Source organism: Triturus cristatus, chromosome 5_2 (assembly GCF_964204655.1).
Source record: "Triturus cristatus chromosome 5_2, aTriCri1.1, whole genome shotgun sequence".
Lineage (NCBI taxonomy): Eukaryota > Metazoa > Chordata > Amphibia > Caudata > Salamandridae > Triturus > Triturus cristatus.
Genome location: NC_140588.1, coordinates 368,214,614 through 368,242,530, shown reverse-complemented (window position 1 = coordinate 368,242,530; position 27,917 = coordinate 368,214,614). Strand labels below are relative to the sequence as shown.

At 41.0% G+C, this 27,917-nt stretch overlaps 1 long non-coding RNA gene across 3 annotated transcripts; it reads right to left on the bottom strand.

Annotated features, from left to right (window-relative positions):
• On the bottom strand, nt 1–27,917 carry LOC146823019 (uncharacterized). Of its 3 annotated transcripts, none has more exons than XR_014961871.1 (7): nt 27,851–27,917; nt 27,377–27,438; nt 27,220–27,295; nt 27,070–27,137; nt 20,926–21,069; nt 549–631; nt 1–315 (listed from the first exon to the last, which is right to left on the bottom strand). It is a non-coding gene; the product is annotated as an uncharacterized LOC146823019 (long non-coding RNA). The 3 variants fall into 3 exon arrangements; XR_014961869.1 differs by lacking the exon at nt 27,851–27,917 and adding an exon at nt 27,729–27,845; XR_014961870.1 differs by lacking the exons at nt 1–315; nt 549–631; nt 27,851–27,917 and adding exons at nt 14,771–15,613; nt 27,729–27,845.

Genomic DNA, 27,917 nt, shown 5'->3' with positions numbered 1-27,917 from the left:
TATAAAGACAGTACATCTAAAAAACATATGTACAACATAAATTCAAGGACATTCAAAAGCATTCAAGACAATAGGCCTGAAAAACACACAAATTTTTTTTTTAAACAACAGTCTAATGACGGTTAAAACCATGAGTTGTACAATCTAGACATGAGACCAGCGCCAACGCGCGTTTCGGAGCACATAAGCTGCTTTTAAGGGCTCCTTCTTCAGGGCGTGCTTAGGTGGTCTTTCAAACAACCAAGGCTTCAAGGCCTAGTTATGAGTCCAGTCTCAAAAGGTATAGTTACACAATCAGTATTGACAGCCGTAAGTCTGTGGGTATAAAGAACCGCAATGAATAATTTATAATCATTTGGATTTAGTGATTTTTTCAAGAGGTGGAAGGAGCTATTGAGAATGAAAACGTTAAAGGCTCATATTAGCCCGTGATAAAAAGCAATCACTTAAGGAAAATAAAAGAAAATAGTGAAAGAAAAAATGCCAAGGACCCATCACCTAGATGTGCACATGAGAAGCTGTGAAAATAAATATATATACACACATACTTATCATGCAGCGACTCTTTTTTAGAGAGAGGATACCAGGTGGGCCGCAACTTCGTTCTTGACCATAACTTTATACATGAATACTAAAAAAATAAATAAAGAACAGACACACATTGACCCTTTTTCAAAATATAAGGATATATATTAAGGAGTTTAAATCTGGGAAATTTTAGAGATGAGTATTAGAATTAGATAACTTGAAGGGTTATACTGCAAGGTTCACGCTCGGCCTACATGAAAGGAGAGCAGAATTTTTCTTTTTCTTGCTAGACCCTAGTTAGGGATGGAATAACAAGCTGTGTAGAGTTACGAATATGTGCAAAATTTAAAAGAACATGTTTGTTCTAATGCGACTCTCAGACCTAGCGGTATAGATGGCAATAGGCTAGTAGGACTTCTCTGCGCAATAAGTTGGAGGGAGCGCATGGCGCTAGAGGAACTTGCGCCAAGATAGAACTATACAATTTACTTACTCTGCCAGGATATAGTGGGATGTAATGGCAGTGTTCTGAGTCGATAGGTATCAAAAACAACATCCGATTGAGTCCAAATATGTTAATGCGGATAAGGCTAAAGGGAATGGTCGCATTCAAGAGTAACCTGAAAATGTAAGAACACGAACTGAGTAAAAAAAGTTTAGTAAAAAATTGCTTTATGGGGGCAAGGGCGATATAATAGATTCTATACTATGCTGCTTACCAAAGAGGGTCATCGCTGTCCCCAATAGTAATATCCAAGCCTGGATATATATAAAATAAGTCAGGGGGATTTCTTATCCAGGATTAACCTTCCCGCAAGGATGAAGTATGGATAGAATCTATGTGGTCGCCAGGTTATTCAAGACCTGAAAATATATATACAGCAGACTTTATTATGAGTAAGAGAGAACTAGGTATAGTTTAATGGGTTAAGGAAGCTTGATGAATGATATATGTATGTACCTGAATGTTTTCTATTCCATACTTTGGCAGACCGTAATCTTAAGGTAGATCGACAGCACGGGTTAGACTCGGGTTAGAACGGCGGACAACGCGTCCTGACAGAGATCTAAAAAACAAGGTATACACATCATCTAAAATGCGTGTTAGGTAGTAATGTGAGCACGGCTTGAAAAGGTGATTCCATGGCTATCTGATAGTGTCGGTCGCGTTCTTACCAGAAATTCCGAATATGCCGCATCGCGGGTCCCGCTGCTGCCGCTTGCCTGCCTAGAACAAGAAGGATTCTGGCGTCTTCATTATATGGCAGACCCGGAAATGGTGCAACGAGTTCATGGATAGAAACGAGGGACTAAATCAAAAAGTCTACCGAGTGGTGTCATAAAGATAAACAAGGGACTATCAATGGGTTTCAAAGCGTTTTAAGGGTCATACGACATGAAAAGGAAAGAATCATCTCAGATGAATAGATTAGACTTCCATTAAGAACGTGTGTAAGTAGATCATATACAATGAACAGTAATCGTTCATTCATATGAATGGAAGAACCAATTAGGGGAGCCTAATGATTAGTGTGTGTGCTGCTTATGATATCAGTAACATATAAAAATATGTATCCTCACTGGTGGCGGAATTAAAAAGCGTGCAACCACTGCTCCAATCAAAAAGGAGAATAAACGTGATCCTGTATAGAGGCCCTGCCTTTCTACCTATGGTCACTGAACCAAAATGTATCAAAGGATACACATGAGTTTTCTAGGAGATAACAGCTAGAGATTATTTATAGGGGGACCTATATGATCGCATTTTCCCAAGGTAGATGTTCGTTAAGGCCTTTTTCTTGTGTCTGGAGAACATAGATCCAGAAGACCTCTCTTTTACGTCTAATGGCATCCACATTGGTTTTATCGGATGGATGTATGTGTTCCAAGATGAGCCACCTGAGGTCAGAGGTAGTGAGTTGCTGATCAGTCCAATGGGCCACCAAGGGGGCCCCTTCTCGCTTATTCTGAATAGCAGACTTGTGTTCGCTGAGTCGTACACGGAATTCTCTGCTAGTTTCGCCTACGTATCCTTTGTTACAAGGACAAAGGATAAGGTAGACCACATGGCGGGTGCGACAATTGGTCATTTCTTTGAATGAAAAGGTGCGTTTGTTCCAGATCAATTCACTGGTTACGATAGCAAACTGGCAAGCGTGGCAATTGCCACATTTGTGTGTTCCACTTATAGGTCTAGCTCCAGTAATGGATCTCTGGACAAAAGTATTGACAGGAGGTATCTTGGACTTGACCAAAGAATTCCTTAGGTTTTTGTTGCGTCTAAATGCAAAAATGGGCTTTGGTATGGTTTTTTTAGAGCTGTCCGAATTCAAAATATGCCACTCTTTGTTAATGACCTGTCTGATCTTATTGTCAATGTTGGAATGGGTGGTAACACAGACCAATTTCTCCTCAGTTTTCGTTTCTTTAGTCTGCAACAATACCGTTCTATCATAGTATTTTGCTCTTTTATAGGCATCCTTTATCAGTTTGGGTGGATAACCTCTATGAGTAAATTTAGATTTTAGCTCTTCAGCATGTACATTGTAGTTAGATATGGTAGTACAATTCCTGCGTAAACGTAGGAATTGGCTGAAGGGAATGTTGTCTTTTTGACTGCGAGGATGATAACTGGAGTATTGGAGTAGCGTATTCTTGGCCGTGGGTTTGGTATAGAGGCTAACCTCTATTTTCTCATCAATGATTTGTATCCAGATATCCAGAAATTCAATTTTGGACTTGCTTATATTTGGGCTAAATTTAAGATGGATGTCACAAAGATTAATCCACAACATAAATTCATGGAGTTGTTCTTCCGGGCCCCTCCAAATGAAAAAAAATGTCATCGATGAATCGATGCCAGTTTGTAATGTTTTCACTGAATGGAGCTATTTCATTAAAGATGAATTTGTTCTCAAACTCTCCCATGTAGATGTTCGCTACATTAGGCGCGCAGGCTGCGCCCATGCTTACTCCTAGTATCTGTTTGAAAACTTGTCCATTAAATTCAAAGTAATTTTCCTTCAACACTATGGCTAAACACTCAAGCAGGAACAACCGGTCTATATGGTTGCCGTTATTCTCAAGACAATGTTTGACTGCTTCTAGGGCTCCTAGTTGCGGAATGTTGGTATACAACGCTTCGATATCCATTGATACCAGAAAGTCAGTGTGGCTGTTAAATGGGGTACCCTCTATTTCACTAATGAGGTGTCCCGTATCCTTTATATAACCCCGGAGGTTAGAAGCCAGTGGTTGAAGAAAGGTGTCCACATATTTGGACAGTGGCTCAGTTAAAGACCCAATAGTGGATACTATTGGTCTAAATGGGGGAGACAGTGGGTTCTTATGTATTTTTGGAACCCCATATAGAATGGGTATTCGATGGAATTCTACATTGAGATAGTTGAATTCTTGAGTGCACAAAGTGCCCCTATCAAGTGCCCTTTGAGTAGTGTCCAGAATATCAGCTTTAATTCTTTGTTCCGGATATGACCTAAGTTTGGCATAATGTTCAGGGACATTGAGCATGGTCTCAATTTGATGTATGTAGGCTGAACTATCTAGTACCACGATTCCTCCTCACTTATCGGCAGGTTTAATGGTCAGCTCAGGATTATTGGCCAGTTGTTTCAGAGCTTGATATTCAGAATAATTCAAGTTATACTTAGGTTTAGGTACAAAGGAGAGGAGTTTTTGAATTTTGGAACTGACTACCTTTTCAAAAACCTCTACTTCCGCACCTACTTGGTCCAAAGTAGGTGTAAAAATAGATTTGGGTCTAAGTCCTGTTACGTTGTCGTGGTTCTGAGCGGGACTATCTTCAAAGAATTTTTTAAGGCGGATCTTGCGAAAGAATGATTGAATGTCAGTCATCATTTTAAAGCGATCAAGATAAGTGGTGGGGACAAAAGTGAGGCCTCGAGATAAAAGTTCTATGGCAGGCATATCAAGATTGGTTTTGGAGAGGTTGAAGACCGGTATAGTTTGGATATCCTTAAGAGTTCCATTAGTAAAGAAATTTTTAGTCTCCATGGGTGAACTTTCTTTGGAGGTACTGGGAGTTAGGGATGAACTGGATAATGGATAGGAAGTGGTCTTGCTCTCAGAGATGGTGGCTATTCCCTCCAATATTGATTCCTTCGGGTTTGAAGGAATTGTGGAGTGTTCTCTGATTGTTGGTAAGTCTCTCTTTCTGTATTTCGATAGCGTGTTCTCATACGGCCACCTCTGTTGCCTAAAAAATGGGCATTTCTTCTGGGGCCTTGATAGTTAGCCCTTCTTTGTCCATAGTTACCAAAGGTATTAGGACCACTATCAGTATCTGATCCTGAGGTGTCGAGAATGTAATCACTCTTTTTTGAGACCAGTGTTGTCGGTCATTGGAGTTAAATTGGTCGACTTCGTTTTTATAATAACCAGGGGTCAAGTAAGGGTAAACTCTTTCCTCACTGAAATATCTGATGTCCTTCTTTAGTTTCTCCGTTTTTTTCTTTATAAGATATTCACAGAAGGAGTTCATCTCACCATTGATTTCTTCCAATTTCTTTTTGGCCTCTTCTACTGGATTGTTTTTCTTTAGATTTTCTTCCATTTCGGCTATTTCTTTGAATAGGTTTTCAACCACCTCTCTTGCTGTTTCAATAATAAGTATCATTAAGTCTCTGGAGCATCTATTGGCTATAAGTGACCACTTCTCTAAAAATTTCTTCATCTCAACAAATAAGCCTGGTATATTCTTAACCCGGAGTCCATTCGGGATGACTCCTGCTCGTAAGTATTCTAACATGAATTCAGCGTGAGATTCAGTCCTTCTGGTCTTCTTTTTTGGATGCATAAGAACACCCATGAATTGCCTCCCTGGGGCAGATTAACACAATGCAGCGATTTGCACCGTGTTGCCTAAATCTAGATTTATCAAGCCATTTAGGGCCACGCAAGGTGTTCTTGCGTGGCTTGGTAAATTCCACTTAGGTTTTGCATTGTCCTTGCACCCTGTTCATTGCCCTTGCGCCCTGTTGCGTGATGCAAGGGCAACGCAACTTTTTAATAAATATGCCCTCTTGTCTACGCCATGTGATGAAAGAAAGAGCATGTTCCAGCCTTATAAAGTTCTCTTTCCAAGATGCTGGTTTGTGCAATCTGAACATTGTCTTTTTCCTATATCAAGATTTCAGTCTTTAGACACCGGTATGCTACCTTCACTTGAAAGTATCCCATAATTCCTTTGCTGACCAGTGTGTACCCTTATGTAAATTTGCACTTTATCTTTGCCTGTCGAGCATGCTCCAAGGCAGTTTATCAGGGGATCCTCTGGTCAAGTCAATCTGTGATTCACTGAATCATAATTAATGTGTTATTAAACCTTTCCTCACTGTAGTTAATATATGAGTGGATTTTCTGGCGTGGATAGCTGGGTAAGGCCTGCTCTTGGACTCCAGACGCCAAAGGTAGGAGGATTGTCTCCAGGAAACTTGGATGGAGAACAGACTGCTGTTTGGTAGGTTGATCAGATCAGACAGTGTCAGTGCACTTTCAAATGTATGAATTGTAAAGACTGATTGTATTAATTATGTATGGGTATTTTGTGTTTGAAATTGAAATAGTGTGTCCTGGGCTGGTGACAATGCCATAAACCAGATGAAGTAGAGACGGTGGTAGTGCAGGAATTTAAGTGTGTGCATGAGATACACAGTATAAGATTAGGAGACTCTATATAAGTATGGGTTAGTGAAGAGTGCCTCGTGCCCCTAGTATTTACACCAGCTGATAAATATGTAAATGAAAGAGGTTCACTGATCTAGCCACCCCTGAATCTCTTTGAGCTCTAAAAGGTTGTGACCAAAGGTCTCTGCATGTAAGGGGGGAGGGGTCAGCAGGTGATTCTGAATACATTTTCCTATCTCTGTCCATGATAACAGATGGTCAAAGGTGTTAGACCCAACCTTTCTGCTTTTAGCCTTCTATCCTACCCTCCATGGGGATGAGTTGCAGCACAGGCCCGAAAGGCACATATGATTGTACCTGGTTGAGAATGAGGGTGTTGTAAGGAAAATGAGGGCAGAAAAAAGGCAATTGGAGAAATCTCCAGTAAAAGAGACTCTAGCCCATGTGATGTACCACCAGTATGGTTAACACACATGCAGGTATATTGATGATGTGATGTACCACCAGTATGGTGAACGCACATGCAGTTATATTGATGACTGGGTAAAGTGCACTAGTGGTGAAAATGGCAATTATTTTCTGGAAGAAGGTATCTTGGACATTGAAACCTTAAATAACCTTAAGAAACAATTGAAAGACCCTAAATCTAAATTCATTTCAGAACAATGGGCAGCTATCCTAAACTGGTAGGAAGAAGCCATGAAGTGAAAGCAGGAGTCTCAGGTGTGGGTATTTAAAGATATCCATGAGAAAGTGTGATACCAAATTAACCACTTAGGGGAGGCTTGACTTGTGCCTCCGCCTCTATTTTTGTCCCCCCAAATCACTAGTGAGTAGTATATACTAGGGGGCTTATTTATAAGCCCCTTGCGCTGCTGGTGCTTCACTTTTAACATGGGAAATAGTAACATACGGGTAGCCCAAGGGGCTTGTAAATAAGCCCCTAGATGTTTTAAATTTCTCCATACCAGCAGCAAAAGCTTTAGGCAGATCAGAAGAAATGCCTGGCAATGGAGCAACACTGGTTGACTGGCCAGCTGAAGTGCCACAAGCAAACCTGTGCACATAAGCAACAGTGTGACGGGTATGATAATGAGATGAGAAGCTGGCACAATGGTCTACTAGTTCCCCAAAAGCAATCTCATTCAATGCCAAAGCAACACATCAGAGCAGCCTGGCCTGCAATTTAACTATCTCTTGGGACGGTCTAAAGATGACTGCTAGACAAATGGTGAGAGAGTCTGAAAGAAGGCCTCGGTTTGAACACACTTCTTCAGCTAGTGCAGAGTGACGAATGAAGCCACTCTTCACATATCCAGTCAGGTGCCCACCTACCCTTACAAGAGTGCCAAGGCACTTGATTAGAGGGTGAGTCACCATTCATGTTCCCTTGCCTCCATCTGATCTCCTAAATATCACACAGTTCCCTAAAATACAGGATAACCCCCAAACATTTCAAGAAGAATTTCAAACTGCTTTTAAGTGCTTTAAATCAAACTTGACTGATGTCAATCAATAATTAGGTGCAACAATGCTAGGAGAAGAGAAAGACCTAAGGTTAGACAAAGCTCATTGGCCACCAAAGGCCTATATTGATGAAGCTGCTCTTATTGCTGCTAAAGATATGCTTGAATGATAATGTTGTATTCCCAGTAAAAGCCAATTGGACCAATATTAATAATTGCAAACAAAACAAAGGAGAACCCCCTGCTTATTATCTTGATTATTCTAAAGGTATTTTGATTGTTATTCTGGTATTGTTATTTCTACAGAAACTGCTCGAGTCTGTGACCGCAGCCTTCGTTTAAGGGCTGTTCCCCATGGAATAAGAACAATATGTCATGCTTGGCAAACTAAGGCTTAGATTTACTAAAAAGTCACGCAATGCAATGCAGCAAAACAACTTGCTGTGCTGCACTGCATGACTGAGAGAGCAGGAATGTGCCATAACTAATAAGAAATGAAGCATTCCTGCTCTCTATCCCTGCACTGTTTCACTGAGTACTGCCAAGCACCAATGCAGGCACAATTGCACCATGGTGCAAGGGTGCTTGTGTTACAGGCAGGATTGTTTTTGTGCAGGAAGGGGCACATAAACAATCCTCAGAGGCATTTTCCTCTTTCTTTGTGTGTTGCAGAATGCAGCACACATAGAAAAGGAAATAACCAGGATAAATAAACATATTTTTCCTTCTTACCATATTGCGCCTCTGTTGGGAAGGCGTACCATTTTGACGCGTTGCCATGTTTACTATTCTCAGTAAATCTGTGAATGTGCCAAAATCCATGTGTGGATGCGTGAAAACACCTACACTCCGCCCATGGAACACCTTCCCAATGTAGACTATCGTAATCAGCGATTTGTACTGCCCTGCATAACTCTGGATTTACTAAGCCATGTAGAGCCACACAGGGTGGCTTTGCGTGGCTTAGTAAATATCACTTAAGTCCTTGTGTTGCCCTGCGTCACCTTACATGATGCAATGGCAAAGCAAGGGCTTAGTAAATCTGGGCCTCAGTGTCTTTCAGAATTTGTTTGGGTTGCAACTCATTGTGTTGCTGTATAAGAGCAAAATAAATAATCCACTGAATCTAAGCGGATGCCTTTACAAATACAATATTTCCAGCAAATGCTCAGAGAGAGGGGATGAGGTAGACTGGGAAGACATAATCAACTTGGAAGGGTGGAGGATTGGGATGAAAGGGGAAAAAGCCTGAGGGGGGGAAGATGATGAGATTCTACTCCTACTGGCTATACTTCATGTTTCACTTGTAGTCAATTAGGACATTGTAAACAACACTACCCAAATGTGTCCCAAGGTTCAAACAAGCAACCCAAACAAACGTATTTTTATTCTGCCCCTCGAAATTAATACCCTACCTTTTAGGAAAGCTTCAGGAAAGCTGACAGCTCTGCGAATGCTTAAATTACTGGAGATCAAAAAGGGCAGTACGTACAATATGTCATTATTGGAAAACCCACCTTGTGCCTTATTGATACTGGTGCGAGAAGATCAGCTTTGAAAATATCGGAATTCCCTGCTTTACCTCTCAGGCAAAACAATGGATGCTGTTGGCATTTTTAAAACACACATTCATCACCATATTACTCATTCTTTGTCTATCTCTTTAGGTCCAACTACAAATCACCATACATTTCTCTTGATTCTTACTCTTCTTTGAACCTCCTCTGGGGACCTTTTAAACAAAGTAAAATGTACTGTATTTTGCACTAGTGATGGAGGTCATCTAAAAGTTGCGGTTGAGAATGAGAATACTGTCTTATGTGAAAACCATTTCTGATGACTCTGTCATACTGGAATACCTGAGGAGGAGACGGGGATCCACTTAGTTGTTGCTCCTCTGCTGAAACAAGGGGTTTTGATGCCTTGATGCCTAGTGCATGCATTTATAATACCTCCATTTTACCAATCAAAAAGCCAGGTAAAGTGACGTATCCCTCTGTACAGGATTTACTGGATGACCAGGGATCCTAGATTCCAAGGCGATCTCCTGATGTTGCACTGGGCAGTGTATGCATATGTCGCTTCTCAGACCCTAATGTTTTGTAAGATGCTCAAGGGCACCTTGGGATGTTTGGTCATCCTATTGGCTTCTACTGGGCCTTTGCAAGTATAGTTCCCTTCTTCTAGAGGTCCACATTTGTTTCCTAACTTCCCTCAACTTGAGTGTATGGTTTCTGAGGAGTTACCCTCTGTATGCCTAGTCATCTGCACAGCAACTTAAATTACCTGCCAGCTAATAGTATGTGATCTACCAGAGCAGTACAGGAGGAAATGGCTGATATTCTACCACTGAACACTATTGAACAAATGCTTCCTGCTTAGTGGAGGATGTTATATTCTTTTTCCTTTCCTGGCTGACATGGGTGTGGAGGTGCCTGCTAGAACAGGCCAGAAGATTTCTTTTTGTAGCTCAAAAGACCATTGGAAGACAACTGACTTACCTTATCCACCCGTTTCTCTTGTATGGTCTCATGGACCTTAATCTGGGCTCAGACATGTTGATGCATCACCTTTTGAGGCACTGAAACGCCTTTCATGTAGTACCAACGTTCACTGTCTTACCATTGCGATTCTGTGATGTGTTTCCAAGATTGCATGATTTACTTTTGTAGATTTCTGTTCGGCTTTCCCATAGACCCTAATAGCCAATATATGTTGTATTCTCATTTTCTGGGGTCCAACTTACATAGCTTTGATTGCTTCAAGGTTAAACAGTGTCGTCTTCTATCATTTCACAGACACTCAAGAAAGATCTAGCCACCATCAGCTTCCCAGAAGGATGTCCATTAGTGCAATATGTCGATGATTTGTCACTTGTTTTTAGCTCAGTGGACCAATGCAAGATAGATCCTTTGTGTCTGCTGACTGATGCAGCTAAAAAAAGACATAAAAGAACACTTGCAATTTTGTCTGCCACGTGTTCGACATTTAGGTCATGACATCTCAGCTGTGGAGAAATACCTGCATGCTTTACATATCAAAGCTGTCCGTAAGCTACCCAGACCGGTTACCATACCCCAGGTTTGGTGGGATAGTGTAGGCAGTAGGTATTGGAGTATGTTAACATTGTCCAACCATTAAGAGATTTCATTCAGAAAGACACTCCTGAACCTTTGACTTGGTCCAAATAGGCAGAACTAGTATTTGTATCTTTGAAATAAGCATTGTACTCTTCACCTGCTTTAGGATTGCCTGATTATGCCAAACGTTTCATGTTGTATTACTATGAGAGGCTTTGCTTTTGGATTGTTGCTTATTAATCCTCAACTTTCAATCTCTTGGCAGCTGTACTGCCTCTGTGCATGCCTTTGATGGCCAGGACTACTCATCTCTTTGAAGCCTTTGCAAACATTGTATTGGAATCACCTCTGCTGCAGTAACTCGTGTTGCAGCTCAGCTACACTATTATTGGCCACTAAAGCTTAGCACCGTTCCATGTTTAGTTTATCAAGGTATGTAATATTATTGTTATTTGCCTCTCGGTTCGGTTGATATGATCTTCTGTGTTGAACCCTTCTCTTTATCCTATAGCTCACAATGAGTAGCCATATGATTGTCTATTAACAACAGCCCACTTAACTAAACCTTGCATTGATCTCACTGATGCACAGCTTACCAAAATTGCATTCTTGTATATCATTTTGAATGTTCATGTGTCGGAAATGATAAAGGAACTTTGTTAGCTATTTATGCTGTTTGCTCTGGGCTTAAGTAGCCGAACTGCTAGCTTTCATCTGTGATTGTATCCTGACTGCATGGAAAACTTTGGGGCATATTTACAAGCCCCTATCACCACCAGAACATCACATTTTTTGACATTGTGGTGGCAATACGGGCTTCACCTTATTAACAAGGCAGTGTTAAGCCACTTAACATGGCTTAATGCTGCCTTGTAAATAAGGCACCCTGTCACGCTATACTCAGTCTGCCATTTGGAAAGCCTCCAGTTATCCCAAGGGCGGCTAATTCCGCCCGAGGGTTTACAATGTCGGAAAGACCGACACAGAAAGGCTATCGGAAGTCAACTTTGGAGGACCCCAGCAGGGCCCCCATGGGGGCACGGCCTCTGGTTGTAGGCCGAGGGGGCATCTATGGTGTCCCCCTGTTGATACTTAGCATGAAAGAGGTGGCCAATGTGTGTTCCGGTGGGCATTCCGCCGCATCACCCATTGATTTTGACACTGCCCCATATTTACAAGAGTGGTGTAAATATGGGGCAGAGCCAAAATTAAGACCAGGGAAGACCTAACTAGGCGCAACGAGGAGAAATGGTTTATTTCTCCTTGTTTTTGCTGTTTTTACGTGTGCTCCATTGTGCAGCACACATAAAAACAGCAAAACACCATGCATGATTGTTCATGTACAGAAAGGTTTCCCTCCCTGCACATAAACAATCATTTTAAAAATGACGAGTTGAAACTTCTATGTGTGCTGCACAAACCAGCACACATAGAAGTTATAATTCGCCATTTAAGATTGTTTATGTGCAGGAAGGAACACCTTCCTGCACATAAACAATAATTTCCCAGAACACAGGCACCCTTGCACTATGGTGTACGGGTGCCTGCGTTGGTGCTAGGCAGCTTAAATTAGCGCCAGCGCAGGGGGAAACACAGGGCTGCATTGTATTCTTGTAAATACGGTGCAGCCCTGTGATTCAGAAGTGGCGGAGACTGCATGAAGCCAAGAAGGCTAACGGCGCTCTGTCACTTCTTTGTAAATATCCCCCTATGATTTAAAGTACGGTTTTGGAGTTGCTTATCATTTGGGGTTTCTCAGAATGAAACAAGGGGTACTAGGATCTGCAGGAACCCCTATAAAATGGGTTGATATAAAAGATTTACTTGATGCTCTTTAGTTACCTTCCAAATTTACCATCATTAAATGTGTTGCAAATCAAACCACTCAGGACAAAGAGTCAAAAAGTAATATTTTTGCTAATCAAATTACTGAAATTTTGCTTTAACTCCCAGGTCTGAAATTACTCAAGTTACTCTATGTGTGTTCCAGGTTGCTAAGCTCATCTTGCCCACCCTAAAGGATTTTGCTGAAATATAAGAATGTGCTCTATACAATAAAAAATAATGTATGGCTAAAACATCAGTGCAAAATAGACCCTTATGGGGTATGGTTGTCAGGGAGCAAAATCAGTGATGAGTGATTCCAGAGGTAACACTTAGCAGAGTGACAAGGCAATGTAAATATCAAGCTACTCAAAGTATAACTGTGGTCACATAACTACCGAAGATAGGAGATGGCTGAAGCAGGGACAAGGAGAGAGACAAGAGACAGACAAGAAGAAGGCGTGATCAAAGTAAGGCATGCATTGGCCTCTGACAAGAGGTCTCTTAGTAGCTTGGGGACGCTCTTACGTCTGACACCAGCAAATTGCTCTTAACAACAGTCTTACAGTAAAGTAATGGTTTGGGCCTGCAATCAGAGGGACTGTTGTACTCACTGCAAGATGGACCGAGACTGACAACAGCATTGAGACAGGTATGATTCCAAAGGACTGGCATGCAGCAAACAATGTCTTTCTTTCCCCTACCTGCTGAGAATGGAGACCAAGTCAGAGGCCACACTGTAAACAGATGTGGACTTCAACAGAGAGTGATATGTTTGTAATGGATCATACATCCAGAGTGAGAAGAATTACTATAATACAAGATAGACAGAGATCAAGAACAGGGAGCTAGACAAAACGAAAGAACAGGAGACGGAGACTGAAGACAGACACTGCATTAGCAATAGCTAAGGGAACACTAGAGATAGCAAGGATACAGGGAGAAAACCAAGAAAAGGAATTGTAAACAGAGCTTCAGAAATCAACAACAGGAACACTGGTACCAAGAGCAGGCTATACCCAACAGTCACTAGGACAAGTAGTGTCCTCTTGGTACAGATGAACTGGAATTAGGAATCATAACAAGGAATTTAAGAATGTACCCAACAGACCCTGGAACAAGGTATGCCCTGCTGGTACATGGAACAGCACAGGAATTCAGAACTGCGTCAGGACAGTAAATCAGTACAAGGAAGCAAAGAAAAGTGTCGCCAACTCAGTGAATGCATGGTCAAAAGCCCAATCGGGAACACACAGAATTCAGAATATGAGGATATAAAGGCTAGGCAGAAATAAAAGTGAGACTATGAAGCAAGGAAAACACATAAAATGCAATGCTGCACAGCACTGCCACAGGAAACTAAGACAATGCAAAACGAGTAGCAAGAAACAGGACCCTGCTCAGGATTTCAACGGTTCAGCAGCTCAGGCAACTGGAGAAGAAAGTAGGAGCTCCCAGTTAAGACACTTGAAGCATGGATTCTGAAAGTAGAAGCCAGTCTTAAATCCCTCCTGCAGCTCACAGCCGCACAAGGCTATTGGAATTCAGATCAGGTTTGAGGTAGCTGCTCCACAGTGCAGGTGGGAGCAGTAAAAGTCCATACTCCAGTAGACTGCCTGAAGGGGAGTTCTGAAGTTCCAGGAACCACCCGGTGGGCAAAATGAAACTCTGGAGTGGAACAAGGACTGGATCTTTTTTCAGAACTTGGCAGTAATTCATGCAAAGACGCACATGGACATTCTGGAAACAGTAATATAGAGTTCAGAGTATAATATGATTCAATTAAAAGTTCCTCTTCAGTTCTCGGACTCAGGTAAGGCATACAAGTAACATAATGCACTAGGAGTTGAAAAATAAACCCTGGAATGAAATCTGAAGGGGATCTGATTTCCATGAAGATTTGTAAAGTCTGTGAACGAATAATAAAGTGTAATGTAAACACACTTGGGTAAATATTATGTATAGCATAACACTCCTGAAAGAATTATTTATGAAAATGTATTCATTTCATTTTTTGTTATTGTTTTATGGTTGTTCAATGAGATTCGTACCCTAATGGTGCCAAGAAATGAAAAGAATTCAGTAGAAGAGAAACTTAAATCAATAGGCATACTCTTGTGCTTAAGTTGAGGTATGCATAATGGTACATTCAGTGGGATATAATTGTTCTTAGGTACAGCATAGATATCAGACAAGTATACTGTTATCCACTTTCACATTGAAATGCACCGTACAGTTGCAGTAAGATACAATATATTTTGATGCTCACATCAGTAGTTTAGTGTAAACCTCCACTCAGTCTTTGTTTACTGAGACTCAACATTGAGAGTACAGACGTTGTGCATAATTTATAGACATTGTGGTCTCTAAGGAAACATATCAACCCTCTGGTAGCTCTGACACAGAGCAGCCAGGCTTAAACGAGAGGCAATGTGTAAGGCATTTACGCAGTACTCAAACATTAATAAAGTAAAAACACAATACAAGAAACAACCCAGGGCCAATTTAGAAACAATAGAGGATATTTTAAGAAATAAAATTATGCCAAAGTTACAGAAATCCAATTAGTAGAAGCAGAATTATTCATTCAACAAATTGGTATTTAAAAAGAGCGCCACAAAGCACTAAGTGCCAGTCACTGGGAACTGGTTGCACTGGACCAGGACAAGGGTAAGATTTAAGACCGATTTAAGGTCGATCGCGATGTAGAACCACGCATGTCACTGGATCCGAGGAAGGGCTCAGCGATGATGGGGAGAGCTTGCGCAAGGTCTCCGAGTTGATCGATGGCTGCTCGGCGCTGGGCCCGGTGAAACGGTTGATGAAGGTTATTGGTGTTTCTCGGATGCTGCTCGGCGTCGAGTCTAGGGAAGCCATTGATCAGGTGCTGTTCTCTGTCGAATCCAGTGAAGCTGTCAACAAATGTTGTCAGCATCGTTGCTTGTCATTGAGTCCGGCAAAGCTTTCAGTTAGGCTGGGAGGAGAATACTCTGGCTATAGCCAAGGGTCCAGGACCTTGGGGACATACTTGAAAGTCAGGAGTCACTCCTGCAGAGGCAAAAGAGAGGACCAAATCAGGTCCGGCTGGGATCTGAACAGGGTGCTGGGGATGCTACATTTATGCCCAGTGACATCCTGGATGAGTAGCATCCACTGGCCATACCCTAACCAATGAGGTAAGAGTTCCCAGAGGTGACCCTACCTAGTTTTAGAGCACTTCCTGTGTGTTTTATTGTAAACTATCCCACAGTGCCTACCTAACTCTAGAATGGCAGGACCTTTCTTCCCTTAGTCAGAGCTCCTTAGGCACATCCAAAGGTGTGGCTCTGATAATGGACAAACCCTCCCTTGTGGACACTCCAGACCAGTTTTGGGGTAGCTCCCTCCCCGCCACTGGGTTTGGAGTCAGGCTGACTAGGGGGAGAAAGGAACGTGACAAGCCTGTTGGCAGGTTCATCTGCTTGTGACAAGGTAGGCCTCTTTGAAGTGTAACTAGTCCTTGGGCACAGTCCCCAGGCCATTCTGTCAATGGAAGGCTGATACCTCCCCACACCCAATCCCTTTGTCCTCTGTCTGGGAGCAATCAACATCTCACCACAGGAGAGTCATCAGCAGTCAGGTGGCTTTTGAATACTGGCAGAAACGCTTCTAGAGATTTAAGGAGGGAAAGGTAACCTTTCTAAAAAATACCCCATCCAACATAGTTAGTCAAAAGTTGATTAAGACATCAGATTGTATTTTGAAAAACTATGAAAATGAGTTCTAGATGTTTTTTAACTGCTTCCAAACCAGAAATGAACTTACAAGGTGTTCTAATGTATTCCACTGTTTTTCTTTGGGGTAGCTAACCTTGCCACAGTGAAAATGACTTTTGGGGCCTTCTTTCTGTCAGGACATGAGTCATTTATACATGTTCTACTTCTTAATAACATGCACTCTGCCTTATTGGGCAATGAAATCTAACTTAGAAGTGACATGCATATTTATAAGGGAGGTTTAAAAGAGTGTACTTGACAGCTCTAATAGGCAGTTGAACAACTGCACAGACAGACTGCAATGGCAGTCCTGGAGACATGCTTGACAGTGTCACTGTAGTGGGAGGCACAATAGACGTTCCAACATTTAATTTCCAATACAATAAAAAAAGCTTTATTCTACAGATGTCATAAAAGCACAATACATAAAATAAGTAGTTCATAAGTCACAGTGTGTGAACACATTTCAAACCTTTTTGAAGTGATTAAAATCTGTCCTCTGAATAATAAAATACAATTAATACAGTTTAAAACAACTGGAAATGCTAAGACTTATAAAACCATTTGAAATTCATGGAATAGAATAATACAGGGACACAAAAATTAAATCACGGGTAGTTAACACATATCCAAATATACCAAAACAGTGCTACAGTATCTGATATATGGGTGTCCACTCCATATGCCCATGTGCAAAAAAAGCAGTGACAGGGACAAGCCTTCAGTTGCAGGGAGTAACTGCGATCTAATAGTCCAGGTCCAACCCAAGAACTTTGCTAGTGCAACGACAATGGGGGTTGATGTATGAGTGCGCAATTGTCTTAGCACGTCACCGTTCCTTCTGGTGCCCAATGATCTGCAAATTGGCATCAGCCATTCTCAACGTGGGGCAGCATATGCTGGGCAGACAAACAACAGATGGGCCAATGACTCCAGATGGGCCTGACAAACGGGACACAATTTATCACCCAAATTAACCCATCTTGCTGTGTAAGATCTTATTGGTAGTGAACCCACCCTGAATTGGAAGTATATCTTCCGATCGTGTGGCTTAGTTATTATATCCCAATACTGCTCCAGGCTTGGGGCTGGTTTAACTTCTAGGAATCTTCCTGTGAGTGAGGATGAGTCACTGTATCTATATGTATTTTGGGTCAACCAATCCCAGTATTTTGCTTTTAGGATCTCTTTGGAGGGGAATGGGGTGCATGTTGGGTTTTCCCACAATGTTGACATACCTATACTTATTAGGGAGGCTCTGACCTCCCGCTGCCATTTAATTTTGTTAAAGCGGTCTGCTCTAATTAGGTCATTAAGGCCTGCACTATGTTGCCAATTCTGGTGTACACCAGATTCTTCGCCAATAAAGTAGAGGGCGCAATCTCGCTATATCAGCCAGTGCTTTTCTACCAAGGTCATAAAGCAGTGGACGCACTGGGGTACTTTGCATGAGTCTGGTGATCTTACATAGGAACCTGTTTTCTGCTACGGTTAGTTTGGACAGATTCTCGTACCCCCAAAGCTCTGCACCATATAGGGCAGAGTTGACCACTTTCATGTTGTACATTTGAAGCCCCGGACTAACTGGTTTTGTAAGAGAGGTGTTGAACTTAGTTTGTAAAGCTCCAGATATTTCCCAGTGCTTCAACGTGGCCATGTCAAGCTGTCGATTCTACCTCAAGTCCTTCTGCATAATAATCCCCAAATATGTAAAGGCATTAACTTGTTCCAAGGGACTTTTATTCAACAATATGCCTCCTCTGAATGCTCTATGTGGGTAAAAGACATGAATTACGTTTTTGACATGTTAATTTCCAAGCCCTGTGCAAACCAGAACTCCTCCAAAAGTTGCAGAGCTCACTAGAGACCGCTCGGCGTTTTCGAGATAGTTAACGTGTTGCCCGTGAACATTAAAATGGGGCGTCAGTAGGGGTAAACTCCAGCAGTTTTGCAAACCCAATAATAATCAGAGAAAATAGTGTAGGTGCCATAACGCAGCCTTGGCCTACACCTTTCTCGATGGGAAAGGGATTTGTAACGTTACCCTGCGAGCCCCATCGAATTTGGGCATAATTGCCCTTGTGAAGTCTAGCAATAAGGATTAGCAGTTCAGAAGACATCCCCATCTCTTGCAGCACTGCCCATAATTTGCTACTGGGGAGGAGGTCAAATGCTGACTTGAGGTCCATAGAGGCCGCATACAAGCAGCCTTTGCCCAGAACCACCGTCCTCCAGTATAATAAAATGAATTGCAACACCAGGTCGATAGTACTGGTGTGTGCCCGGAAGTCAGCCTGCAGTGTGGATAGAAGGCTTTGCTTGTCTATCCAGTCTTGGACCTTGTTTAGAACTGACCACCTCATTATCTTTTGTAGAGAGCCTATTTAATTTCCAGGCCCGGGTATATGTAGTACAAGTGACTTAAAAGTAATGAAATGTTCCACTCAGGTGTATGCCAATGTCTGCCTGTTTTAAGGGAGAGCACAGCACTTGACTAATGGCGTGGCAAGTAGAAGTGTGAAAGTTCCTAAAGCCAACAAAACTGTTGAATCAAAAATCTGGGAGAATACTACACAGAAGAGGGTAATTTCCAAAACCCAATAAAAAGCAATTTTGCAAAACAGAGTGACTGTTAATTTTATCTTGGCTGCCAAAGATAGAGCTTGCACAATTTTAGGTGCAGAATGTTGTAATTATATTGTGAATGTCTCTTCAGACATACCAGAACAGACTGATCATATATATGAAGTTTTAAATGGATTGAAATAGATGACACTATAGCTGTTGAAGATGCTTGGTCTAGTTGAAAAGCACTTTTGGATGTTCCGGAATGAAGAGTATTGAATATATATTAGTCATTTTCATCATAATTTTGCGGATGTATGTTCTTAAGGAAGTGCTGGTCTCTAATTTATCAAGTCTCTTCTTCACATCTTGGCTAACAAGACGAGAAAGTGTTGATTCATTCGCTCAGTCTAAATGTTTACATTCCTGTTGCAGGCTGATAGTTGCCTTCTTCCTTTCTCATGATCTGACTCTTCAAGTACCTGAATGCGCTCTTTGTTTCAATGCATAAGGTGTCTCATTGCAGGCTTATTTGAGTGTTACCTTTGCTTGAGGAGCATGCTCCAATCCAGTATCCCTGGAACTCTCTGGCTGACTAAATCTGTGACCCACAGACTATTAATTTAATTTTTCTTTCATTAATACACTCTTCAGACTTAAATTAGCATGTGAGCTGATTTTCTTTAACACAACATTAGACAAAGGGAAATATTTGTAAGTATGTCTTTCTGTCCTACAGTAGATTTTCAGCCACTAGCTAACTTTCGCTTTTGAGAAACAAAATTAATAATAAATCTCTAGAGGCGGCTTTAAAAGAGTCCCAAACAAGTTGAGGTGTAATACCAGGGGTTTCATTTTCCTTAAAAAAGGTATGTGCAAAATGTTCAAAGGTGCGTGTGAAAAGAGGATCCGACAGAAGAGGGTTATTAAACCTCCACCGTCGGGGTCCCTGAGGAGGAGGAAGGAGTTTTAAATCTAACATTACTGGGGTGTGATCAGAAATCAATATAGATCATATATACAAATTAATAACTCTTTGAGCAAGATTATTGGAAATAAAAATATAATATAATCTGGATTGAGAAAAGTGGGCAGGAGACAGGAGGGTGGGATTGCATAATCTCCAAGCATCGACAAGAGATCTTTTGGGAGAGGGTTGATGTGAATTGAGAATAAATGTGAGAAGGTATGAATTTGGATTTGGAGTGTCTGTCTAAGATAGGGTCAAGAACCATATTGCAATCATGATCAAATAATCATCAGAGTAAGTCATCAATTTAGATAATACACCTGGCCAAAAAGACTTATCAGGTGAAGTAGGTGCATACACATTAATGATAGTTATTGGAATCTTATCAACAAGCAAAGAGACAGAAAGCCACCTGCCATCACAATCCACATCTCGAGTAAGCATTTGGATATTAAGACGTTTATGACATAAGATAGCCACCCTGTTACGTTTTCCTGTTCCTGGAGAGGCAAAGACCTGACCAACCCATTGACGCTTTAACTTAGCAATTTCTTTATCAACGATATGTATTTCTTGCAACAAAACAATATCTCCTTTTAAAGAGGAAAGATGAGATAAAACCGTTTGACGTTTTATAGGGGAACCTAAACCTTTTACATTCCATGAAATGATTCTTAAAGTCATTTATCACGTAACTTTAACTTAAGAACGAATTTTGCCAATATAAGAGAATAACATTGTAAGTGGTGTTCCATGAAAACAATATGCAGAATATATTAAAAAATAACTTTGGAACAATGAATGTATAATAGAAAACATTGTAAAAAGAATAAAGATTACAAATAGAAAATAAGAAAAGGAAGAGAAAAGAGAAATAGAATAACGTGTAGAACTAGTGGTAAAAAGCCTTAGAGAGAGAAAAGACGAAAAGAAAGATAAAAAGATATTTGATAAAATTCTCCGAAAGATTAAAAAAAAAAAAAAAGAAGAGGAAGAGAAAATTCAGGAAAAAGAATCAAGTAAAAAAGAAACATACCAAAATCATGAATAAGATACAAAACATGACATACCAAAGACACACAAAAAGTCGAGGGTAGTGGAGCCACAAAAGGGGAATGGTACATCAACCGGAGCTCTCACAACGGACACAGGAAGGAGACAAAAATACCATCAGACGAACGGGTATCATACGAGTGAATACGATAAGGATGAACCTAATGAAAAAAGAAAAATAAATACGTTACAAACAGAAATAGCAATTACACTGTACAAACAGATAACCAAAACATTTTAGCAGAGTACGAAGACATAACAAGTTTATTCCCTAGGTCTTGAGATGTCCATGTCCTCCTGTCTGCAATTCTCCAAAAATTGTTGAAGAAGACGAGGATCCTCATAGGGTGTAGTTGTATTTTTATATGTGACCTTAAACGGACACGGATGGATAAGGCCGAATCTGGCATTGATATTTCGTAGTGACGGTCTCATGTCCAAAAATTGTTTCCTTCTATCTGCCGTTGCCTTGGCATTATCTTGTGAGAAAAAAAAGAGTAGAACCTTGCCATGACAGTTTACCTTTGACTTTAGCAGCTTGTAAGACTTTTAGCAAATCTGTGTTTGCCAGAAAATACAATATTACTCCTCTTGGTTTACTCGATGAAGGTGTTGAATGCGAGATATGACCCAAGCGGTGAGCATGTTGGATATTCAAAGGTGGAGAGTCTGGGATACCCAAATGCTTCGGAAGAAAAGATTGAAAGAAGGAGAGAGAAATATTTCCTTCAAGTCCCTCAACTAAGCCATAAATACGCAAGTTATTGCGCCTGTAATGATTTTCACCTTGTTTTTGAAGACTTTAAATTTGAGATTGCCTAGAGGGAACTTGTACCACAGTAGAATGAAGAAAATCTACTTTATTCTCCAATTGGCCAACCCTATTGTCCATATGATACTATTTGTCGTTTAATTGCTGGAGACCGATATTAGTCTCTTCCATATAGGGCTTAAGAGCTCGAATTTCTTCCAGAAGCAACTCCATTGATAATGGGGGAATAGACAATGTTGGTGAAGGAGGGTCTTGTTTAACTCTCTTCACAGATGACTGTGTCAATGTGCCAGGCAACTTCGATAAAGTTTTAGATGTAGGCAATAAAACATTAATCACGGGTGAGGTCACGGATGAGGTCAAGAAGACCTGTTCTGAATCAGTCACATTATCCTGAAGAACACTGAAGGGATTATAATCCACCACAGCGGTCGAAGCCATTGCTTTGGAGCATTGAGCGGTTTTAGTTCTCCCCATACAAAAAAGCCACAAGGTACCAGAAGCAGAAAAGGTTGGAGAGAAATATAGCAAAACAGTATTTATCCACTCAAAAATATCTAAGAAAGTCAAAGGTAGCAGGAATTACCAGGCATATCTCAAACATCACTCAGTAGACAGAAAGTAAACAATTTAAAAGAAGCCAGTATGCAAAAATCTGAAAATAAGGCTTTAAAAACATGTTTTCTATGTTTCCCAGATATATTTCCTCATTCTGTGAGAGAAAAAACGCCACTCGCTCTGAAAATAAAATAGTGGACGCGGGTCTCAATGCACTCGCATCCGCACATTAAAGTATTTAATCCCATCCGCTTACTGCAGGGACGTCATGAGGCATAGGAAACTGTGGCAGAGAAGTTCATCTTCATTGCGGCTGCATTTTAAGCCGTTCGCCGAGGATGCGACAGCCGAAAATAAAGAAAAGCTCCCGGTCCATCACGGAGCTCACTGAAGAGCGGCCATTCCAGACGGCGTCCAAGCCACGCCCCCACCGGATTTTCTTTTTGAAAAGAAAACAAGTAATGCTCCCCTCGCCATGGGAGGCTTTGCTCATTGCGGGAAGGCGAAGCGGGAATTAGAATGTATTCACTGTTCCTTACCACCAGCTGAAGGAACAGTAGAAAATGACATCTGCCCATCTACATGGGTGGGCGGACATGTAGCCAATTTTTCGATGACCCTTACTCCCTAGGGGATTCAGAAAAGGCTGCCCACGGTGGAGACAGAGTAGTCTCCACCATGGCCAAACTTAAGGTTCATATGCAATTAAATTTAGCAGGTGTACCACTATATTTGCTGGGAAGGGACTCATCGCATTTCTGACAGAGTGCCCTCTCAGCCAGTATAAAAATCAGGCTCTAACTTCTCACTGTGAGTTAGTGAGACACAAAGCAAGTCAGAGCGGTGCGCCGTTGATGCCCTGTGACCAATGTGACTTCACTAATCATTTGTAATAGGTTATTACAGGCGACTAGTGACTTGTTTCTCTTAGCAAGTGATTTGTGACATCAGAACTCACTTGCAATGAGAAAAGTAACACTTTACCATACAAATAAAGGACTGGTGTTTTTATAGATATTACTACATCCCAAATGTAATAGCGTGTATTGCAAATAATTTCAGGACGTTCTGAGCATGCTTATGATTCTATAAGAATTTGTGGGATACTTCCAATGTGTTACTTGGTTTGGCATCCTGATAGTGTTGCTATAATATTCCCCTATTTCCAAAGTATTCTGTTCCGTTTTTCCAAGCTTCCATCAGAAACTGTAAAATTCGTGCAGTAACTTGCTTAAATTGATCTGATAATAGACGATGCTGCTTTCTCTGGCATCTCTTATTGCTTTCTCGTTCTTTCTGATGCAGTTATAACTTGAGCCCAGAAGTAAAAATAAAAGTCATTGATTTGCTGAAGGATATGTGTCTTGTGTGTTTATCCCCACTAACTTATTTTTACATTTATATCTTCCTCCAACTCAGGAATCAAATTATTCCTAGAAATGCTTTTCCCATAGGTACCCAGAAGGACAGTTCCTAATGGCATATTCTATTTTTTAACTGTAGCCCCCTGCAATATCATCATAAAGTCTCCGATTTTCCATCTTTAGTCTTTTGCAGCATTCTACATAAATTAGTACCTCTTCTATCATATCTGACGTTACCCAAGTGCATTGGTGAAAATCATGTTTAATTTCCCAATTAAATAGTGCCATTAATCTCCATATGCTACCTTAAATGAACAAAATACCACCTCGGTAATTATATAATCTGGTGAAACCATTTTCACATTGCTGCTCGGCCCACTTCCGAGAAGGCGAATAAACATTTAACATTAATGAGCCACAATATTTTTAATGCACGTGGGTTTCTGATCATAAATCTCATTAATCTTAGTGCTTGACACTTCAGATGACTATTGCTTTGCATGCTGAACTTGGTATCATTGAGCCAACCGAAGACCTCTGCTCCCTATATTTTACTTCCTTCTACGTCTCTTGCAGCAATGCAATCAGCGACCCGCACTGTTAAAAACAATGCACATTTTTATTTTATTTTATTTTTGGTTTGTTCAGCCTTTCATCAGAAACACGAAAGATAACTATAAATGCACATAAAGAACTGGAAACGCTGCGCTTTCACTTAACTTGAAAATTAATGTAAAATATTTCTAGCGGGAAAAGAACAAGGGGAAAATGTATCAATTTTTCACACAACGCAGCAAGCCACCTTGCTGCGCTGCACTGCGTGAAACGGAAAGGACAGCAATGCACCATTGTTAACATTATACAGCACATTACTGTCCTTTTCTAGCGCTGGTGCTCTTTTGGCTGCCTATTGTTAATGCAGGCACCCTTGCAATCATGGAGCAATGGTGCTTGTGTTGTAGGCAGAATTGTTCTTGTGCAGGAAGGCGCACCTTCCTGCACAAAAACAATCCCGAGAGCTATTTTCCTCTTTCTATGGGCACTGCACAATGCAGCACACATAGAAAGAGGAAACAACGAGGTGAAATAAACATATTTCTTCTCGTTAAGCCTCTCCTGGGGAGGTGATGCATTTTGATGCATTACCAGGTATAGCACTAATGGTAAATCAGGGAATACGCCGAAATCCATGGGTGGATGCGTGGGAACAACCACGCTCCACCCATGGAACGCATCCCTGGTGCAGGGCAACGCAAGGCAGCGATTTGCGCTGCCTTACGTTACTCTACATTTATCAAGCCATTTAGAGACATGCAAGGTGTCCTTGCGTGGCTTGACAAATCTCACGTAGGTTTGCGTGGTCCTTGCGCCCGGTTTCGACATTTAAGGGCGACGCAAATCCTAGATAAATATGGGCCCAAGTGTGCTAGGAATTTAATAAAATGCATTTATATTTTTTAGAAGTCTGTACTAGTGCCTGATGTATAAATTTGCTATTTCCGTTCTTTTTTGTTGCGCCTCTGTTTTTATGAACTGGAGAGTCATGGCATGTTGTCCGAGGTTTGTGATTCTTCTCATTTAATGACACGAATTGCAGTACTGGCTCATCCTGTTTACTCATTTTTTGGTTGTTCTGCGTGTAACTAAATAAACAAAGTGACTGCTTCAATACTTCTTGAGAGCTCAGTAAATGGAATCCCACTACATCCAGGTAAAGAACTTACCAAACACATAGGGACAGATTTACTAACGTTTTGTCCCAGGTTGTAGTCAACTGGTGCCAAATGTTTATTTGGAATTTACTTTCAAGTGAAAAACTTGTTTTGCACTGGAAAGGTGCCTGAAGGTGCTGCTTTGCATTACTTAGCATAAAGCGAGTCGTTCCGTTGGTGGTACATGGGCATTCCCACACAACCATCCATGGATTCTGACCCAAAGAACTATTTACTAATAAAAGAAGACAAGGCTTTGTGCCAAAAATAACGCCTCTGAGTGGGGCTAAAAGGAGAGATTTTTTTTCTTTCTCCAAACTTATCCAGCTTTGCACGAGTGCTGCACTGTACAACAACAAAACAACGATGGGTCTTGATTTCAACCAGTTAGGCTGAGCCCTTATAACCAAACCAACCAACAATGCCAATACTGATACTCAATTAGTTCTTATTTAGACACACCATAGAAATTAATCTGTGACAGCCTCAAATACTAGTTAAACTCTTCAATTTATTTTGAAATTCTTTTTATCTTAATGAAACTTTTTCCCCCCTTTTTTTCAGGACAAACTTTTACATAAATACAATATACAAAATCTCATTAATAGAAAGAAACAGTGTAGCTGACCATGGTTAAGCACATCACATTTCAGAGTCACTTAGTGAAGTCCTGGTTTGTGCACGCGGCGTCCGGAGCGTGCTACACTTATGCTCCACTGCAATCGCAGATACGAAAACGTTGAGGAATAAGGACGGTGCACAATGCAGCACAATATACGTAGTTTCAGTCTTGTGACAAAATCTTTATTTTCTTTTTATAGTACGGCACAGCCAACGCGTTTCGTTCCTACGATACTTCGTCAGGGCTTTTAATGTATTCGTTTACGAAAGATCCTATATGTCCATTTCTTTATAATTTCCTGGTATTCAAAACAAAGAAATGCGTTGATCTCCGAGTATAACAGGGTGAACGTAATCCCCACGATAGAACAATTATTCGGTCCTATCCAATTGCAAATTTCATTTCTGGTAAGTCTCCATGGTGGCCATAATAATAACGGTCCAATCGCAAAGTTTCAGGCGAATTCGAGCAACCGAATATATTATGCTGCATTGTGCACCGTCCTTATTCCTCAATATACAAAATCTCAAACAGCTTTCTATCCACAGACACCATACTCTCACTTCACCATCTATTTCTCACATCTGCATTCAAACCCATTTGTAACCCATACTACAATCCAGCCATACAACACAGACCCTTCCTGGTTGACCAATCCTATTTACTGTTTTTGAAAACCAGAGGGCACTGCCAAACAACCCTACAAATTCTACACCAGTCTTTCTAGTGCACTAAAGTACAACATTTGTAAAAATTCACAAAGTGACAAAATATTTACAGTGCACAAAAGCCAAATTATTAATAAACGTTTGTATGGCAAACAACGCAAGGTCGACGCGTTTCGAAATCCCTTCCTTTTGAGGGTTCTCTTCAGGACCAAAATGGCTGAAAAACTAACAGAGATACCATCTCTTACTTTTTAATCTAAAAACCAAACTGTGCTTTTTTTTCATTACATCATTGCTCCCCAGCGTATATCAGCTTACGTTTACTTATTATAAAACGGCTTACTGCTCTCAGTATTTTTAAGGGCAAGTGGTCTGTGAAAAGTATAAAAATCAAAATGTCAAACGATGTCCCAAACAAAATAAACCAGTGTGGCTGTCGTCAGTCAATTGTCAGAATAGACTTACAAGTGATGTGGTGTCCAAATCTTATAGCTGTCCTGTATGTAATCTATGTCTTTGGCACGCAGGAGCTGCTGAGAGATAAAAACCAAACATCAGATTTCTGCCACACTTTTATCTCTCTGTGAGTTTCTTCGTTATTTCGGAAGTGCGTACCTATAAATGTGCAAAACAAGGCGGCGTTATCTGCTTTGCAATGGCGGCTGGCTCCTCTGCAATGATTCTTTTTTTTCTGTTAAAAATAAAACTACGCATGAGTGTTGGGCCGAATTCCCTAAGAATGGGGTGTCTTATATAATTTGTTAGAATGTACCTTAGGGCCCAGGCAGCAGTGTTTCCTTCTTCAATGGCTGGCTCTCTCTCAATTGTACCTTTCTGTTGGAGCAAAGAAGATTTCAATTACCGATGATGGCCCCGAAATTGAACCTTAACTTCAAAACGGCAATCTTCACAGTGGAGGTTGTCCCTTGTATGCGGTGTTAAACTATCACACTCTAAGCATACAGACTCCGTGTGATTGTGTCCCTACAGTTTTCGTCCTATCTGTTGAATTACAAGGGCACTGTACACTCGTGTTCACGGCCAGTGGAACATTCTATAGTCACTTCGTTTGGCCCTATGTTCCATACTGAAAATAAATAACTATGAGTGCATTGCCCGCCTACCTCACGAAGATCGTCTCCTACCGGTGATTAAGCCTCCATCCGTAATACGTCTATAAATCGCGGTGAATCGAGCGCGCGTCTGCTCTCATTTGAACTTCCTCGGATGGTGCAACCTAGCTTACCAGAGTATTCTGGGAGCAGTGGCCGGATTCTTGGGACTTGTAGTTCGCATCTCTATGAGAGGAACCC